The sequence below is a fragment of the Zingiber officinale genome, chromosome 9B (genome assembly GCF_018446385.1).
Source record: "Zingiber officinale cultivar Zhangliang chromosome 9B, Zo_v1.1, whole genome shotgun sequence".
Lineage (NCBI taxonomy): Eukaryota > Viridiplantae > Streptophyta > Magnoliopsida > Zingiberales > Zingiberaceae > Zingiber > Zingiber officinale.
The window spans coordinates 85,113,080-85,131,698 of NC_056003.1; positions in this window are offsets into that span (position 1 = coordinate 85,113,080).

Genomic DNA, 18,619 nt, shown 5'->3' on the forward strand with positions numbered 1-18,619 from the left:
GGGGCAAGAAGCTGTAGCAGAAGTCTACTCGAGGAGAAAATCGGAGTTGGGTTTGAGTAACCTTAACTTTGGAGGCTCAGAAAATCACCTAAGCGACTGGAGTAGTAGACGTTGCTACAGATAAAGTTTGAATTCACATCAGTGGCAGTCCAAGCACCCAGACCGATCCAAGCGCCCTGGTACCGATAAAGATTTATCATCGAGCTATTCAGAAAAATTAACCAAATTTTTAAGATGGTAAAACTAATTTTAAATATTTATGTTCAAAAATAATTTTATTTGTTTAAAATATTTTCTATGGTCAAAATAAAAATATTCTACACTTGAAAATAGGTTCGGGTGAGCCATATTTCGGATGACTGAAATCACCCAAGCGAGCGGAACTGGAGCAAGAGCCCAGACTAAAAAGTCAATAGGGAGGTTGACTTTAGTCTGGGTGCCCTGATCACCTGGGTGTCCCTTAGGCTCCTTGCCCAACGGGGGCCGGATTGACAATGTCTGGGTGCCCAGAACCCTTCTGGGTGTCTGGACTAAAATTTTTATTAAAACTCAACGTGCCATGATTCGTTGCGACCTGGATAAAATTTTATCCACGTCTAGGTGCCTAGAATCCTTCCAAGTGTCTCGATCAGGGCTATAAATACAACCATGATCCCAGAAGTTAAATAGAACACTTGAAAATAATTCCATTTGAGTTTAACTTTGTAATTATGTGTTTTAACTGCTATAAGAGGTTTCTCCACCTGAAGAACACTTTATTGGGCTTTCAACGTCTTGGATTAGCAATTTTCTGATTGCAAACCAAGTAAAATCTCTATGTCTCTCTCTTTTTAATTAGCTTCTTAATTATGTTTATGCAAGTGTTTATGTTAATTAAGCTGTAAAGATCGAGAAAGGTATTATGTTTTTGATTTCAGGCATTCACCCCTTCTAGCTGGCCGCTAGGGGACCAATAATTTGTATCATAACAAGGTTGCTTTAGAAGGATTAACTACTGACCGAAGCACAAGAAATGGCTAGAACTAGCATCTACCTACCAGTATTCGAGGGGAAGTTCACATTTTAGAGATGTCGAATAGAGGTATACTTTAAAATCGATTTTAATATTTTACTAACAATTAAGTATGGTTCTTATATGCCTAAAAGCAAAGAAGGAAAATAACTTGAGGAGCATCGATAGATTGAGAAGCAGTGCAACGATTTTATCACAAATGGTAAGAGTGAGTTTCACCTTCTGAGCATTCTTCCTACTCAGGATCTCGACATAATTGGAAAATACAAAAGTGCAAAAGAACTTTGGAAAAATTCTTGAATCTCTATGAAGAACCAAAAGAAGTTGAATCTAACTCCTCGATCGATGGACACCGAGTCATCGTCAGAAGAATCCGAGACTGAGTAAGTTACTAGAACAGCTCTTATAGTCGATTACCTACCTGAAGACAATGAAACTCATCCGAGATGAGCATTGATGAAGGGGGAGAGTCTTCAAAAGAAAGCAGCGATGAAAGGAGAGGAACATTAGAAGAAAGCAGCGATGAAGGGAGAGGAACATCAGAAGAAAGCAGTTTTACAAGAGGAGCATCAGATTTAGAGATCGACAAGGTAAGTCAAGTATGATCTCTACCTCTGGATAAATGATTTAAATTTATAAAAATGTTATCGAAGAGTTCTTGCAAATTATAAATAGAAAATAAAAAATTATTAAAAGAAAATGATGAGTTAAAAGGAACTTTAGCAACGTCTTGTCGATTAGAAGATTTCGACAAGATAAAAATAAAAATTGAAAAATTGAAAATAAAAATAAAAAATCTTGCATGCTCACATGTTTAATAAGCTCGAATTTATAATAGATTAAATTGGTATTTTAGATATCATCATGGTCAAATTAGAAAATTGTCACCAAAGTATATTCCTAAAAATATTTCTAATTAACCCGGTTGGAAGGAACCTATTTTGGGTTCCAAAATCATGCATAAATTATTTTTTTTGCATATCATACTTTTTATTTTCTTAGAATTATCAAATAAATTTCTTTACATGATTTTTGTTAGAAATTAATTAGAATTAAATTTTTCTGAGAAATAAAATTTCAATACTCATCTATGGAAAAAATTTTAAATTTTTTGATCATTGTATTATTTTTCTACGATTTTTTTAACAAAATTTGTATTTTTTAATTTAAAAATCTTACAGTACTATTTTTTTACAAAATTTATTTTTTGATGAAAATTTATCATTTTCTCTATCTAAGAAAATATTTTTGAAATTTTTTTACTTGTTGGTAAATTTTTTATGAATTATTTATCTAAATGTAAATTTTTAATATTAAAAATTCTTGAAAATTAAATTTTTTAAAGTTCATTTTTTGTTAAAAATACTTCCTCTATTCCATTATCAGAAAATTTCTTATGATTTTTTGAACTCAGAAACCATTTTTAAGAAACTTTTAGCAAAAATGAGTCTTTATATAGAAAAAAGTTTATCAGTACTTAAATTTAATTCAATTTTTCTTGAAATTTTTATTTTAACTTTGATATTTAAGCTTAATAGTTAAAAAATTCTCAGAATGTTTGAATAATTAAACATAATTTTATTTTTTTAAAATTGAAAAAATCTAAAATTTTGAAATTTAAAAGTTGATGATTTTTCTGGATAATAATCATCTTATTTTTATCCCTTAGACTCTGATTTAAATTTATTTTAAAATTATTTTTATTGAATATCCCATTTTTAATGTGATCAAAGGGGAGAATTAATGATTAAGTCTAGGGGAGGGTATATTTCTTTTCAAAATCATGTACTTGAAATTTTTTTTACTGTTACTTGTTTATGGTTTACCATAACTTAACTTGGGATCACTCACATCAAAAAGGGGAAGATTGTAAGTAACCTGTGATAGTTTTGATATAATCAATCAAGTTAAGTTAGGTCCTATTAGGTTTTGATATCCTTGTGTCTAAGTGTGAAGGAACTTAGGAGCACAGGAGGTCGAGTGAAAGACGCAACTAGCAAGAAGGACGACACGGGAGAGAGTCAACGGGTTTGGTGCATCTGAGGGACGAGGTGATGCGGATGAGTACGCTAGTGGATGAGAAGGAAGCGCATGGTGTTTTCCAGAGACGAGAAGTTGGAGCAGAATGTTGCTCGAGAAGGTTGAAAAATGGGTTTGGGTGAGCCATATTCCAGATGACCAAAATCACCAAGTGAGCGGAGTACACTGGTGGATGAGAAGAAAGCACATGACAGTTTTGAAAGATGAGAAGCCGGAGCGGAAGGTTGCTCGAGAAGACCGGAAAATGGGTTCGGGTGAGCCCTATTCCTGATGGCCAAAATCACCCAACCGAGAAGAATCGAAGCAAAAGGCCGGATCGAAAAAGTCAATAGGGAGGTTGACTTTGGTTCGGGCGCCCGAATCACCTGGGCACCCCCGGGGCGCCTCACCCAATGGGGGTCGGATCGACACCATTCGAGCGCCCGAACTAGAAAGTTTATCGAAACTCTACGTGTCACAATCTGTTATGACATAGATAAAATTTTATCCACGTCTAAGTGCCTGGAACCGTTCCAGGCGTCCCGATCAAGACTATAAATACAGGCATGATCCCAGAAGCTAAATAAAACACTTGAAAATAATTCTATTTGACTTTAGTTTTGTAATTGTGTGCTTTGACTGTTGTAATAGGCTTCTCCACCTAAAGGAGACTTTATTGGGCGTTCAACGTCTTGGATTAACAATCTTTTGATTGCAAACCAAGTAAAATTTATGTGCCTCTCTTTTTTAAATTAGTTTCTTAATTCTATTTATGCAAGTATTTATGTTAATTAAGCTGTAAAGATCGAGAAAGGTATTGTGTTTTTGATTTTAGGCTATTCACCCCTTCTAGCCGGCCGCCAGGGGACCAATATTTATGAACACAAGAAGTCGAGCAGAAGATGCAGCTAGTGAGAAGGATGACACGGGAAGCAGGTTGACGGGCTCGGTGCATCCGAAGGACGAATTACTGCAGAAGAGTACATTGGCAGATGAGAAGGATGTGCGTGACGCTTTCGAGGGATGGGAAGCTGGAGCGGAAGTCTGCTCGAGAAGAAGGCCGGAGTTGGGTTCGGATAAGCTCAATTTTAGATGGCCAAAAAATCATCCAAGCGACCAGAGTAGTAGCCAGACAAAGTCAACTTTGTGTTGACTTAGTCTAGGTGTCCGGACCAGGTTCAGACGCCTAGACCAGCCTTGTACTGAACAGGCGCCCTATCATCGAGACGTTGCTGCAGATAAAGTTTGGATCCATGTCAGTGATAACCCAGGAGCCCGGATTGGTCCAGGTGCCCGAGTATTGATAAAGATTTATCATCGCATTGTTGAAGAGCCATTGCGAGCAGATAAAGTGTACTGCTAGGGGCATCCAGACCCACTCTAGGCTTCCAGAGATGCTACGTCAGCTAACAGACATTTTTGACGAGCAGGCTATAAATAGAGCTCTGGTCCTCTTTATTTTCACTACACTTGATAACGAACACTATATTGTCATTTCCTTATTTTGTAGTTTTCTTTTCTGAGATTTCAACGTCTGTAAGAGGTTACTCTGCCTTCACCGAATGAGTCATTTAGTGAGCTTACTTTGTCTTGGATTAATAACCTCCCTAGTTACAAATCAAGTAAATCTTCTGCCTCTTATTCTTTTTTTTTTTATGTTTATTTTTATTAATTAAACTAACATGTGTCTTTGCTAAAATTGGAAAGTAAAAGAATTTGGTAATTTAACTTGCAAGTTATTCACCCCCCTTCTAGCCGACCCACCAAGGGTCCAACACTGTGTCCCTTTGTATCCTCATGTCTTTAATTGATTTTATTATCCGAAGAAGTCCGAGCCAGACATCTTCCTCTTCTAAGCCCGAGTGGGCACTAAGTTTTTTGATAAAATGTCCACTTCCAATAAAAGCTGGAAATCACACAACTTCCTCCGACCGCCTCATCTAGTAGCATTTCCAACCGGGTGGCAAATGGAACTACCCAATCATCCCGCATTGACCAATATCACTAGGAACCGGTCTACCTCGAGTCCTCTGCTCAACTCGCTGGCCTAAAATATCATATTCATAAATTGTTGATTGAGGGCATACTGTATATGTTTAGGCTATGTCCTCGACATGCCCAAATGTCCGACAACTTTGGTGAGTCATTCATCCTTCTATCATTGTTGGATCTAACTATTTTTTCTTTTTATTTTGTAGCCAAAACCATGTGGAAAGCATTGTTGTGTGATTCCACAAAATTGGCAGATGAAGAAATGGCTCTCGAGGAAGTTAAGTTGGAGAGCCATGGGCTCTTGCCGATCGAGCCTTCAGAGGAGTCGACTAGCAAGGAGGTAGCGAGCCAAGTTGTGGGTAGCGACACGACCACCAACACTGAAGAAATGCCGCTCAAGAAACCCTCCTTGCTTCATGTGATTGTTCCTTCTAAGTCCATGACCTCAGCTGAGCCACTGATCCATCGCCAGTGCTGGCAAAGGCGTCAATCGATACGCTAATGCACTCAGATTCTATAGTTCCGCAAACATCTGCCATAGCTTCGACCGTGCAACCACCCTCCGAGTAGGAGGAGAGCTCAACTTTTGAGATCCCTGAAGTTGCAGCCAGTCAAAAAACTCAGCTTCATCTGATCAGACACCTTCATTTTCTGAGCTACAGGCTAGAGCAATTCCTACACAACCCATTTCCTTTTTGATATCTTCGCCAATCGAGCCGGCACGACCTCTTTCTACAATACACTCGACCCGCATTTCCAAATCTAGAAGCAAATCAAAATCTAGCTCCATTGACTCAAGTGAGCCAGGCAAATAGAAGAGAGTTCGGGCGATCCTTAGGTTGCCCACTTAGGATCTTCTATCCACCCACTCTGCTGAGTCCCTAGCTCCAAAGCATAAAATAAGGATTTAAGGCCCTTAGCCTAAACTTTGGTGGATGCACGAGCTTGAGCGATCGCAAGTTCTTCTAAAGAGCTAGTTGACCACTTTAGTCAAGGCATCACCGGGGTGAGTTACTTTATCCTCGTCCATTCGTCCTTCTTATTTGCTTCCTTTAACATTCTTTTCTTATTAATAGTTCTGGGTTGAGGGCTTAGCACTTAGCCAAAAATTAGCCAAGTTGAGTCATGAGCACAAGATGATGCAAGGCTCGATTGGGAGAGAGGGCATATCCCAAGTCTCGCCCGAATGGTTGACTGTAGAAGTGGCTCATCAAAAGAGAGAGTTGGACGTCCAGTCGGAGCAGTTGTTGGGGTCCAAGCCGGCTCTTACTATGAAGAAAGATAAAAAATCACAACCAGACTGTCTAGCTTAATCAAATGCTAAAACAAGCACAAAATTATGAGTCGTGGCTCCACTCAACCAACAAAAGAAAGCTTAGGGTCATAGATGATCTAGACCTTAAAAATAAGGAGGCCCGAGCTTTGGTCAAGAAGCTAGAAGAAATAGAGGTCAATCTTCTCTCTAAATAAGCCAACCAAATAGCTGAGCAGGAAATCAATATAGTTCAGCTTGGGGAGTAGCAACAAGCCCTTAAGGTAAAGGACGTCGAGCTGGCGCCATTAAAAGTTGAGCTTGAAGCTTCTCGGGCGGAGATAGCTAACTACCAGGATGGTGAGTCTAGTCAACTAGAGGCCTTCAGAGTGGAGTATCTTTGTTCCAAAGACTTCAATCATATGCTGGCTGATCTGACCAATAAGATGTTCAACTATGGTGCTGAGGGGACCATCAAATAGCTGAAGGAAGGAGACAATCTAATGATAGACATTCCCAAAAATTTCATCAAGTGTCAGAAGATTATGGAGATTATTCTAGATGATGCTTTTGCCGACTTTGCCTAACGTTTGTCTTAAGCTTTTCTATACTTCTACAAAGACTTTAACAACTTGCAACTCTGTAAAAATTACGTGTTTAACACTATTTTCTTGTATATATTCTCCTTCAATGTTTTTATGCGTTAGCATTTTAGAACTCTTCCTACTTTCCTTTACTTGTCTAAGTTTATTTGAATGATAAGAATTTAAGAATTAATTGTGAGAGAAAGTTCACTTATAACTCGATCGATTGGCACGAGAGTCTATGACTTAACCGTGAGACCAAGCTTATTTATAACTAGGTTGATCGGCGTGAGAGTCTGGGACTTAGTCATGAGAGTAAGCTCACTTATAACTTGGTCGATTGGTGTGAGAGTCTGAGACTTAGTCATGAGAGTAAGCTCACTTATAACTTGGTAGATTGGCGTGAGAGTCTGAGACTTAGTCATGAGAGCAAGCTCACTTATAACTCGGTCGATTGACATGAGAGTCTAGGACTTAGTCGTGAGAGCAAACTCACTTATAACCCGACCGATCGACCCGAGAATTTGGGGTTTAATTATGAGACCAATCTCACTTATAACTCGGTCGATCGGTGCAAGAGTCTGAGACTTAGTCGTAAGAGTAAACTCACTTATAACTCGACCGATCGGCTCAAGAGTCTAGGACTTAGTTGTGAGAGTAAGCTCGCTTATAACTCGACCAATCACCGTGAGAGTCTAGAACTTAGCCGTGAAAGCAAACTCACTTATAACTTAGTTGATCGTCATGAGAGTCTAAGACTTAGTCGTGAGAGCAAGCTCACTTATAACTCGGTCGATCGATGTGAGAGTTTAAGACTTAGTAATGAGAGCAAGCTCACTTATAATCTGACTGATCGGCCTGAGAGTCTGGGACATAGTCGTGAGAGTAAACTCACTTATAACTTAGCTGATCAGTGCGAGAGTTTGAGACTTAGTCGTAAGAGCAAGCTCACTTATAACTCGGTCGATTGGCACGAGAGTCTAGGATTTAGTCGTAAGTGAAGGACCGTTGAGGCTGGCTGGAAGGGGGTTGTTGGATAGTCCTGTAAACACAAAAATGAAACAACCCTTCTCGAACTCTTTAAGCTAACACTTGCATAAATAAAGTAAAGCAGTAAATGAAAATCATAAAGAACGAAGCAACAGTATTTACTTGGTTACAACCGATGTGGTTGTTAATCCAAGGAAGATTAAGTACTAAAAACTCTTTCAGGTGAAGAAGCCTCTTACAACGTTGAAGCGCAGAAACAGAAGCTTAACTACAACTAAAGCGTACAAGTGTTTGGAAATGAAGTGCTCGTGATTGTTGAAAAACTTCTGGACCAAGACTATATTTATAGCCTTGGTCGGGACGCCCCGAAGGGTTCCAGGCGCCCTAGGGGGATAAACTTTATCCCCCAACGATCAGATCGAGTCAAAACTCGATCCTGGTCAAAAGGTTGGTTCGGGCGCCCGGAAGGGTTCCAGGTGCCTCGGAGGGGTCCGAGCGCCCCGGTCAGCTCTGGGCACCCCGGACTCCGAAAGTCAACTCTGGTTGACTTTTTCGTCCCGGACCTCTGCTCCGTTTCAGTCCCGCCTCGACCCGGGTCTTCCGCTTTGGATCTACTTACTTGGGTGATCTCTGCCATCCGGAATAGGGCTCACCCGAACCCAACTTCCGGTCTTCTCGAGCGGGCTTCCCTCCGGCTTCTTGTCCCTCGGAATCGTCGTGTGTTTTCTTCTCGTCCATCGGTGTACTCATCCGCAGTCTTCGTCCTTCGGACGCACCGCGTGCCGTCCTTCTCGCTAGCTGCGCCTCTTGCTCCCCGAGCAATCTTTCGCTCCGGCTTTCGTCCCTCGGAACGACCGCACGCTTCCTTCTCGTCCGCCAGTGTACTCTTCCGCAGCACCTCGTCCCTCGGACTGTCGTCTTTCTCGCTAGCTGCGTCTTCCGCTCGACTACCTGTGTTCCTAAGCTCCTACACACTTAGACACAAGGTTAAAACAACACAGGACCTAACTTAACATGTTGATCACACAAAAACAACCTTGGAGTTCCAACAATCTCCCCCTTTTTGATGTGATCAACCCAAGTTAAGCTAGGGTCAATAATAGATATGAAAATTAAACAGTTTATTTTGCACTAACGTGCAACAAGATAAAAACATTTAAATTTCAGGATAGAAACATTAAATTTCAAAATTTTTAATTTCTACCTCCCCCTAGACTTATACTTTTTCTTCTCCCCCTTTGTTCACATAAAAAATGGGGTACAAAAAAAATATCTAAGGGTTGACATTTAGAAAAATTATGAAAATATATTTCAATGATTTTCAGGGAAAATATTTCCAAGTCAAGAAAATTTTCTAGGTCAAAAATAACTTTTGAAAAATTTCTAAGCATTCGACATCAAGATTAAGAAGTTTCTAAACAGAAAGCTTTATGCAAGAAAATTTAAGAGAATTAAATAACATAAAGAGAAATTTTCTATGCATTTATTTATTTATATATTTTATTCTTTATACTTTAATCAGAAAGTTTTAAATTTTCATTTTAATATATCATGACTTCTTAAATCACACTTTTTCAGATTTAAAGCAACCATGATTAAACAAGCAAAGATTTGTATCATGTTAATCTCTATTTCACAATAATATTTTGATAATCTAAATTCTAACTTGATAAAGTTTTTCGACAACATTTCCAATTTACAAAATTTTTTCGACAAAATATTTTGTAATTTACAAAAATATTTTGATAACATAAATTTTAATTTGGACAAATTTGTTGATAATAGATTTTCTAATCTAAAAAACTCTTTCGATAATATCTCTAATTTACAAAATTCGTTCGAAAAAAATATTTCGTATTTTGCAAAATTTATTCGTCAAATGATTTTTCTAATTCGAAAAATTCTTTCGACGATTCAATTTTTAATTTGCAAAATTCTTTCGGCGACATTTTGATTGATTTAACGACTTGTTCAAAAGTTGGAGTCCATACCTGACTTACCTTTTCGGCCGTTGGTTCTCCCCCTGTCGAGTTGTTTTCTTCCGACGTTACTCCCCCTTTATTGATGCTCTCGTTGTTTATTGAGGAAGAGATTATTGTGTCTTCTGGTAGATGCTCGGTGGTGAGAGATGTTTCGACAATTTCCTTGATCTCTGACTCTTCTGTCGGTGACTCAATGTCTATTGAGGAGTTGGATTCGACTGCAGGTGGTTCTTCGTAAAGCTTCAAGAACCTTTCCCAAAGTTCTTTTGTGCTTTTGTATGTTCCGACTCTTTCGAGATCCTTAGCAGATAACACGCTCAAAAGACTGGATTCAGCCTTAACGTTTGGCATGAATTTGTCGCGTTGCTCATCAGTCCATTGATGCTCCTTAAGTTCTTTTCCTTCTTTGCTTTTGGGCATTACAAAACCATACTTCATTATTAATAACATATTGAAATCAGTTTTAAAGTAAACCTCCATTCGTCGCTTCCAGAATGAGAACTCCCCCTCGAATGTTGGTGGAGAGATGTTAGCTCCGGCCATCTCGTTGCTTCAATCGGCGGTTAGTCCTCCTGAAGCGCCTTGCTCTGATACCACTTGAAGGACTGTTGAGGTCAACTGGAAGGGGGTTGTTGGATAGTCCTGTAAACACAAAAACGAAACAACCCTTCTCGAACTCTTTAAGCTAACACCTGTAAAATAATTAAATTAGCAGTAAATAAAAAGCAGAAAGAAGAGGCTCACAACTTGACTTGGTTACAACCAAGGAGGTTGTTAATCCAAGGAATGAACGTGCACTAAAATATCTCCTTCAGGCGGAGAAGCCTCTTACAGCAGTGAAAGCACAAAAGACAGAAGCTAAACTAGAACAGAAGCGTACAAGTGTTTGGAATGTAAATTTCTGAGTTGATTAAAAGCTTCTAGACCAAGACTATATTTATAGCCTTGGTTGAGGCGCCCCGAAGGGTTCCGGGGGTCCTAGGGGAGATAAACTTTATCCCCCAATGATCAGATCGAGTCAAAACTCGATCCTGGTCAAAAGGCTGGTCCGGGCACCCGGAAGGGTTCCAGGCGCCCCGGCCAGCTCCGGGCACCCCGGACCCCGACAGTCAACTCTGGTTGACTTTTTCGTCCGGGACCTCTGCTCTGTTTCAGTCCCGCCTCGGCCCGGGTCTTCTACTCCGGATCCGCTTACTTGGGTGATCTCTGCCATCCGGAATAGGGCTCACCCGAACCCAACTTCCGGTCTTCTTGAGCGGGCTTCCCTCCGGCTTCTCGTCCCTCAGAATCGCCGCGTGTTTCCTTCTCGTCCACCGACGTACTCATCCGCAGTCTTCATCCCTCGGACGCACCGCGTGCCGTCCTTCTCGCTAGATGTGTCTCTTGCTCCCCGAGCAATCTTCTGCTCTGGCTTTCGTCCCTCGGAACCACCGCACGCTTCCTTCTCGTCCGCCGGTGTACTCTTCCGCAGCACCTCGTCCCTCGGACTGTCGTCTTTCTCGCTAGCTGCGTCTTCCGCTCGACTACTTGTGTTCCTAAGCTCCTGCACACTTAGACACAAGGTTAAAACAACACAGGACCTAACTTGTTGATCACACTAAAACAACCTTAGGGTTCCAATAGTAAGAGCAAACTCACTTATAACTCAGTCGATTAGCACGAGAATCTAGGACTTAGTCGTGAGAGCAAGCTCCTTTATAACCCGATTGATCGATGTGAGAGTCTGAGACTTAGTCGTGAGAGCAAGTTCACTTATAACTCGGTTGATCGGCTTGAGATTCTGAGACTTAGTCATGAGAGCAAACTCACTTATAATTCGGTTGATTGGCACGAGAGTCTGGGACTTAGTCATGAGAGCAAGCTCACTTATAACTTGTCTGAATGGTGCGAGAGTCTGAGACTTAATCATGAAAGCAAACTCACTTATAACTTGGCCAATCAAAGCGAGAGTTTGAGACTTAGTTGTAAGAGCAAGCTCACTTATAACTCAACTGATTGGCTCGAGAGTCTGGGATTTAGTCGTGAGAGCAAGCTCACTTATAACTCAGTCGATCGTTGTGAGAGCAAGCACACTTATAACTCGACCGATCAACGTGAGAGTCTGAGACTTAGTTGTGAGAGTAAGCTCACTTATAACTCAACCGATCGACACAAGATTCTGAGACTTAGTCATGAGAGCAAGCTCACTTATAGTTCGGTCGATCGGTGTGAGAGTTTATGACTTAGTCATCAGAGCAATCTCACTTATAACTCATCTAAACAGTGTGAGAATTTGGGACTTAGTCGTGAGAGCAAGCTCACTTATAACTTGGTTGATTAACACGAGAGTTTGGAACTTAGTCATCAGAGCAAGCTCACTTATAGTTCAGCTAAACGACATGAGAGTTTGGGACTTAGTCGTGAGAGCAAACTCACTTATAACTCGACCAATAGATGCGAGAGTCTAAGACTTAGTTGTGAGAGCAAGCTCACTTATAACTCGGCAAATCGACGTGAAAGTTTGAGACTTAGTCTTTTAAACTTGAATTTGCTTGCATTCATTATCGTCCTATCACACCAACGCAGACTTGACAACTTTATCACTAGAAGACAAGTACATCCACAATGGCTCGCCAGCGATGACTTTTCAAGTACAGGTAAAGAAGATAAATAATTCTTGAGCTCCTCCAATGCCTTATCATACTCGTCGTTCCATGGGAACTTGGTGTTGAATCGATACACACACGTGAGAGGGGAGGTGAATCACATGATTTTTAAAAACTTGTTTTCTCATTTTAAAATTAAAGTGTTCGCAGTGGAAAGTAAATAAGAAAGCAAACAAGACATCAAAAAACATGAGCGATTTTTACTTGGTTTGGAGCTTTCGGAGACTCCTACTCCAAGACCCAGGTCTCGCGGACCTATCGATAGATAATCCACTAAAAACCTCTGCCAGTACCTCCAGAAGAGAGAATCAAGTACAAGAAAGACTAGGTCAAGTGCAACACACTACACTTGTCCTTTTGTAGTAATTAAGAAAAAAAATGTTACCAACACTTAAGGATTGAAATAAGAGCACCTGTGTTGATGTCAGTATGTTGGGCATGATTGGAACTCCTCGGAGTAGTCATCGGGCATAACATCTTTTCCATAGAGTTGTAGCAGGAACCAAGAGCAGTCGGAAGCTTAGACAGATGCACAGTAGCTCGTATATCAATGTTATATGAATGCCTTCTCGAGACTGCCTTATATAAGGCATGGAAGAGGCCTTCCATAGCTGCTGAAGGTGCCTCTAATGGGTTAAAATTGATCCTGAACAACTCGACACTTATCCGCGGTGAGGTCAAAATTTCACCCTGCGGAAAGCGCCTTCTATGAATAGTATGAAGGCGCCTTCACTGCTTGAAGGCGCCTTTGACACTATTCATCCAAAGGCAAATATGCTCTTTTTGTCCTGTAAAATAATGTTAGTCTAAATAACCTGTAAAATAAATATTAGGACAATAATAATTAACAATAAAGAGTAGTAATTAATTTCTGTCCTCCCAGGACCAGGAACTAGTCAAAGTCTCAGTTTAAGAATACTAAATGGACCTAAACTGAACCAATGCCTACTATCCCTCAACTGGGATGCATCCTCACAAGGTCACTCTCCTCCAGAGACTTACCTTAACTTACCAATTTACCAGACATCCGGTTAGTCCGTCGACCTATTTGAACTTCACACCAACTATCTGGTCGACCCGTTAACCTAGTTGGATTTCTTGCCAGATATCTGGTCAGCCCGTCGACCTATCTGGACTTCATACCAGCTATCCAGTCAACCCATTGACCTACCTGGATTTCCTGTCAGATATCCGGTCAACCCATTGACCTATCTAGACTTCTCCTACACTTAATTAAGTGGTTAGATTACAACAAAATCTAACTTAACTTACTTGTCATTCATCGAAACCTGAGTTAGACCGTTAGTACAAACTACACCAACAATCTCCTCCTTTTTAATGTAATGACAACCTAGGTTAAGTTAGGAAAAAAAAATGCAAGTATAAATAGACAAATGATATTTAAGTTATTCGAATTTCGGTGTTTGCTAAATTAATTCCCAGCCCTCCCTCTTTGTTATTTATCAAAACCATGAACAGACAACTAAGAGAAAAATATGCTAAGTAAAGTAAAAAAAATTTGACAACAGGATAAGTTCAAGGATTACTTGGGGGAGTTAAAAAAAACTTTTATAACCATAAAGGTTTTTCAAAATATTTTCAAAAAGTATTGGTCAACATATCGTAGAATACTCTTAAAATAGTTTTGAAAACTATTATTGTTACAAACTGTTTTAGAAAAGAATTTAAGTATAGAAATGATTTTTAAGAAACTTTGAAAATAATAAGGTTTTTACAAGATATCTTTCAAGACAATTTTTAAAAATTGAGATAGGTGTCAAATTGATTTTATTTTTAAAAGACATCTTAAAACAAATTTTAAAACACTTTATATCAAAATTTTTGCAAGGCTAATAAATTTGAAATTTCCAAAATCTACTAACCTTAAAAAAACTTTAAGAGTTTTGAGCATGGAAAATCTTTTTAAAACAACCCAAAATAAGTTTTCCAAAAGTAAAATTATGAAAATGATAGGTCTTGCAACAATGAAACTTTTTCAAGAATAAAAGGCATTTTCCAAGAATTTAAGTAACACTTTTCAAAAAAAATGGTTTAAAGTAGTTTGATATAGTTGTCAAATTTATTTTTCAAAACTTATGAATTGAGAAATAATAGAGTTTTCCAAAACATATTTTCAAAGGTGGATTTATAAAAAGTATCAGTGTAATTTGAAAATAATTTTTAGAAAAATTTGAGAATCAATTCTCCCCCTGAACCTGAGATTATTTCAAAATCATATAATCAACTATAAATTATCTTTAACTATCTAACTATTAGTTACTAACTAACTATCAGAAGATAACAACGTTCACTTGGTTAGTCAGGTTAAGTCTTTTTATCCAGTTAGTGTTTGACTAAATTGAATTACTTAACTTAATCACTATAAGTTTGGTATTTAACGCCCAAACTTATGTTGATGCACTGATATAAGTATCTTAAGTCTAGGTAATTTGCCTATACATCTCACCCCTTTCTAAGTTTGGCAATACACAAACAAGGTAGCCCTAATATGTTGGTGAGATGCTCAAATCCTAAATCTATAGGAACATGCTTTTTATGGATTTTGTTGGTGCGGTTAGCACTAACGGTCTAACTCAGGTTTTGATGAATGACAAATCAGGTTAAGTTAGGTTTGTTGTTGTCTGACACTTTTATCAAGTGTGCAGGAAACGTCCAGCTAGGTCGACGAGCTGACCGGATAGCTGGCGAGAAGTCCAAGCGGGTCGACGGGCTGACCGGACGCGAGAAGTCGGCTAGGTCGGACCGGAGGTGGCGAGAAGTCAGCGGTGGTGGCCGGACGCTTGGCGAAGTCGACGGGTCGACGGGCTAACCGGACGTCTGGCGGTAAGTGAGGTAAGTCATCGGAGGAGTGACTGCGAGGACGCGTTCCGGGTAGGGAACATTAGGCGTCGATCCGGCTTAGATCCATTTCGGATATCTAAGTCGAGATCGTGACTAGATTCCGTCTCGGAAAGACGGAATCTAAGTCATACTATTCTATAACTTTGCTAAACTTTACTTGCTGCAGGGTACATTTGCCTCGGACTAACCTTTTCTTGCAGGAGAAGGACTTTCTGGAGAAGAGGGGTCCGGGCGCCCGGAGGGGATCCGGGCGCCCGGAGGTCCGGGCGCCCGGAAGGCAAATTTCATCCAGCCGAGTCGTCGCCACGTGGAGCATCATGGTTTGTGCAGCTACGTCACATTCCAGGCGCCCGGAAGGGATTCAGGCGCCCGGGACAGCATATAAAAGAAGCCCCAGGCAGGAGCTTCAGAATCAATCATCAACTGAGAACTTTTCGACTGCTGGTCCTGCTGCTCTACGTTCCTGCGACGCTAACAAAGCTCCGACAAAGTGCTTCTTCGTTTTTCTTAATTTCCTTGTCGGTATTACTTTGTTTCATTAGCATTTCCTGTATTCATTTTGTAATTATATTCGAATTGCTAGTGATTGCCCAACGAAAGTGGTCAAGGACCACGGGCCTTCGAGTAGGAGTCGTCACAGGCTCCGAACGAAGTAAAAACAACTGTGTCTACTTTACTTTTCCGCTGCGCTTATACTCGATATTTTCGAATCGATATTCACCCCCCCCTCTATCGAATCTAACGGTCTTACAAGTGGTATCAGAGCAGGTACCGCTCTGATTTGGTGCAACCACCAATCAGACAGGGGGTGAAATAGTTTTTTCCAAGATATTATTATCTTTTTAATTTTTTCATACACTTAGAGTTTCAATTTTTTCCCGCACTGCTAATCCAAGACGAAGTCTTGGGATTTTTTCCAGTTAATTTAGTGTGTGCAGGATAAGATGTCTCAATAAGAAGGCTTCAGCACAGTTCGTCCTCCCCTATTCAATGGGGATGACTTTTCGTACTGGAAAAGAAGAATGGAGGTCTACATGAAGACAGACTACGACCAATGGATGAGCGTCACAAAGGCTTATAAAATTCCAGTAGACAACTCCGGAAAAATAATAGACCCTGAAGAATGGACAAATGATTTAAAGAAAAAGGCGTCAATTGAAAACAAAGCCATCAACACTCTACACTGCGGACTAACACGAGAAGAACTGAACCGGGTCGGACCGCATGAAAACGCTAAGGAGCTCTGGGATAAACTGATCGAGCTGCACGAAGGAACAAGCGACGCGAAGGTAACAAAAAGAGATTTGCTGTTAAATAAAATTTTTAATATAAAAATGCAGGAAGGAGAAACGGCAAGTCAGCTCCACGCGAGGATCAAAGATATCCTCAACGGTCTCCACGCGATAGGACACCAAATGGAGAACCGAGACTTAATAAGGTACGCGTTAAATGCTTTTCCGCGAAATAATTTGTGGGCATCAATTGTAGATGCCTACAAAATTTCAAAAAATTTATCTAAATTAAAATTGGATGAACTCTTCTGTGAATTAGAACTTCATGAGCAAACTAACGCCGGGGTCGAGAAAGGTGTAGCTCTATTTGCAGGTTCCTCTAAAGAAAAGAAGAACAAGCCCGAATCCGAAGAAGATTCCGATCAAGACTCGGAAGACGAAGAACACCTGGTGAACCTGGTAAGGAAAATGTTCACCAGGAAAAAGAGAAGCTTCAGCAAACAGGATCTTCAGAAGATCAGTTCGCCAGCCGACTCAAGAAATGTCACATGTTTCGGATGTAACAAAAAGGGGCACTACAAGAACGAATGCCCAAGATTGAAACTTGACAAACCAAAGTCAACAAAGAAGAAAGCCCTCAAAGCAACATGGGACGATTCCTCCTCAGACGAATCAGAGGGAGAAAGGCAAAAGCACCAAAGTCACCTCGCGCTGATGGCTCGCGAAGCTGAAACGGAAGACGAATCAGAGGAATCGGAAGACGGGTCCGAACCCGAATCGAGCCACGAGTCCGCACTCGTTTCCGAAGGTTCCGAAGAGGTATACCTAAACTTAAATCATAAATTCTTTAGAATTATCTCATGTTTAAATAAAAAATTAGTTAAATTGGAAAATGAAAATAAATCGCTTCTTGAGGAAAATCTAAACCTGAAGGAACAATTAAAAAATTCGAATCCAACTCAAGACCGAACACTTGAGGAGGAGAATTTATCATTAAAAAGTGAAATTAATAAGTTAAAAGAATTGTTGGAAAAATTCACAACAAGATCTAAAAATTTAGATTTAATTCTAAATAACCAAAAGACATGCTATAATAAAACCGGACTTGGATATAAGTCAAAATCAAACAAAATCTTTAAATCATTATTAACCCAACACAAAGCAACTAAACAAGCTTGGGTCCCGAAAGCGTGCTTAACCACGCAAGTAGGACTTAATCAATTCTATATACCTAAAGATAAAATACATTATATAAACTTGAATAAATCAGATCAAAAACTAAAAAATAAATTTAACTTAAAATCAAAAATCAAAACTCTATAAAATTTAGACTATCACCAAGTTGATTATAACTATAAAAAGAATCGACACAAACCCAAAATCTAAATTAATGGCCAATAATTCAGGGGGAGGCTCCAGAATAGCTGGCACCTCCAAAACTAACATACCCGACAGGGTAACCCAAAACAAACTAACCCGACAGGGTAATCAGGATTAGTTAAAAAGAGACCGAGGTTAACTTGACTCATGGTACTGGTGAAGTTTTTGGATGATAGTACGTTAGGGAAGCTTGGGCATCGCATGTCTAGAAAGATATGACTTCGATCTGGTGCATTTGGCCAAGTGGAACTGACCGAAGCTACCCTTAAACGAATCCTAACCAGTTAGACCAAGATTTAGTACTAAGTTCCGTGGATAGGACTATTCGGAAAACTTCGAAAGGTTGGTTACTTCCAATGATGTCCCTGTGACTCACCAAGCTTAGAAGTTTATCCGAAGAATGCCTATTTGTGGAAACCAAAACTAAATCTGAATCTAACACAAGTTAAACCAAAAGTCTGTAATCAAACCAATTTCATCTCACAAAATCATAGGATTCCCTGATTGATAATATAGATCGGGTGAGATGAATAAGGCTTAATTTAATTTTAAACTTAAAAAATTTATTTCAAAAAAAAAGTTTAATTTTAAACTTAAAAATTAATTTCAAAAATTTTAATTTTAAACTTAAAAATTAATTTCAAAAATTTTAAACTTAAAAATTAATTT